General features: G+C 34.3%; 1 pseudogene; it reads left to right on the top strand.

The window, feature by feature from the left end:
* Nucleotides 1-424: 424 nt before the first annotated feature.
* On the top strand, nucleotides 425-964 carry LOC124993144 (ubiquitin-conjugating enzyme E2 variant 2-like; annotated as a pseudogene).
* Nucleotides 965-2,490: the final 1,526 nt, after the last annotated feature.

Raw genomic sequence — 2,490 nt, 5'->3', positions numbered from 1 at the left:
CTTAGGTTCTTCTATATCCTTAGGATAATATGCCTGTTTGTCCTCCATGTTTGCCCCATAGGAACAAAGAAACATTTGTGTCGGCAGTATGGTGCATGCCAGTAATCCCCGCAGCTCAAGAGGCTGAGACAGGAGGATCACCAGTTCAAAGCCAACCTCAGCAACTTAGCAAGACTGTCCCAATATTAAAAATAAATAAATAAGTAATAAATAACAACCGTCTGGGAATGTGGCTCAATGGTTAAAAGCATCCCTTGGTTCAATCTATGGTACAAAAGAAAAAGGAGGGGGGAGAGAAAATTTGTAACAGGCTTCATCTTCAAAAGTCACCTCTCATATGGCTGTGAACAGGTTGTGATGTGATTCTTGCAATGCAATCTCAATGTACATAAAGAATTTGCCCTGTGTGGGGCTGCAGGAGAAGATGGCGGTCTCCACAGAAGTTAAAGTTCCTTGTAAATTTTGCTTGTTGGAAGAACATGAAGACAGACAAAAAGGGTAGGTGATGGCAGGGTTAGCTGGGGAATTGAAAATGATAAAGATATGACACAAGGTGGACAGGCATGATTACTGGGCCACCAAGCCTGGAATAATCGAGGAAGCCTGGACAGCGGCAGAAGTTGCCTTTGGAATAAGCCTTAAAGAATTGACTGGTAGGATTTCTGAAGGTGGTGATGGGGATGGAGGACATTCCAGATGGAGAGGAAAAAGACAAATCATGAAAACAGAATATATAGCCTGAAAGTAGAATGTGGACCTAAATACCCAGAAGCTCCTCCATCAGTTAGATTTGTAACAAATATTAATATGAATGGAATAAATAATTCCAGTGGAATAGTAGATGCAAGGAGCATACCAGTATCAGCAAAATGACAAAATTCACATTGCATTAAAGTTGTACTTCAAGACCTGAGACAATATGAAGCTTCCACAGCCACCAGAAGGACAAACGTACAACAATTAATTTTGGTGAATCTCAAACTTTTCTTAAATCAACAACCTTCTACTCATATTAATGTCTTGAAAAAATATCACAATGCAAAATACCCACACATTAAATAAAAGAAGTCCAGTTGGTAAACACGACCCGGACATTTGTAAGGATATATTTAATATATGTACACCCATTCTGTTTTCAGGTACCAGGAGGAAAAATGCAGCACAATTTTTCTTTCTCTTGTTAAGGCACTGTCATTTAAATATGAACCTGGAGTACTGGAAACAGAATTCAAGTTTACAAGAGGAAATCATGGCAAGAAGTGTCAGATGGCAGTGGAAACTTCTGTTTCTGAAAAGTCAAATCTCAAGAAAGAAAAACAGAAATGGCATGCTTTTTCCATCTTGCTTAGTGAAAGCTGCAGTTGAAACTGTTCTAAGTAGCAGGTACAATGAATATTGTCACAAATTGTGGTAATTTTTGAAGCAGTGTGAATGCTGACTACTAGTAGTATCAAAAATATGTTCAGGATTGTTTTAATACCTGTGTTTATAATAAAAAATGTTGGGAGGGGTCAATGAATTTTTGTTAAAAGCTGTTCCTGTGTGTTATATGTAACAGACGTGATAAATATTTGTTTATAGTCTTTGATTAATAAACCATGCATTTAAGTTTAAGCGAAGTCAACAAAAAGGAAATAGGTGTATGGATATGTGACTTTGAGATTAAAGTTAGTCTTAAAATGTAAATAAATGAGTGCCCTCAAAGACTGTGCCATTTCTATTATATTAATGTATATGTGCAGTACCTTGCCAAGGTGGCAAGAATTAGAATTATTATAGCTTTTAATTCATATATTCCCTTTATTATTTATCCTATTTTGTATAATTGTGAATTGGAATTTGCAGAGTATTTACTTAAAAATTATGTAATTGGCTTAATTTCTTTTTTTGGACAAGGAGGAATCCAGGTACTGTATTTTAGATTTGATTTCACAGAAATGATATTATTAAAATGATCTTGAATTCTAGTGATTCACATACAATTATAGATTGCAAACTATTCAAACATACATTTCTTTTCTTTCTTCATAACACCTTTTTCCTTTTTTGTGAAACTTTTAATTAATAGATTGAACTAATTGGAGACATTTCCTCCTCAAGTTAATGCTTTTAACACTAACAGGATTAATTTATCTATCTACCCACCCTCTACTGTAATGAATATGTAACCCTGAAGTCATAAATTCATTTTTGTCTACTTTTACCAAAACAACATGAAATTTCAGGTCACTGTTTTCACTTCCAAGCACTGGGTATAATGTTTTGTTGAAAATGTTTTCTTATCAATTCACTGAAGCATATCAAAAGGCAGTCAGATAGACTCCTTTTATTTTGACAAGTTTAATTATTTGTCTCATCCTTCAACCCAGAATATATAGGTAAACCAAAAACATGATTGTCAAAATACAAGTTATATATTCAAACTTTGCTACCATAGTAAAAGAAAAATAATTGACTTTGGATTGTATTTAAAATACTTATAATATTTTA

Source organism: Sciurus carolinensis, chromosome 9, assembly GCF_902686445.1.
Source record: "Sciurus carolinensis chromosome 9, mSciCar1.2, whole genome shotgun sequence".
NCBI lineage: Eukaryota > Metazoa > Chordata > Mammalia > Rodentia > Sciuridae > Sciurus > Sciurus carolinensis.
The sequence above is the reverse complement of the archived record's forward strand: the minus strand, read 5'-3'. Positions and strand labels throughout refer to the sequence as shown.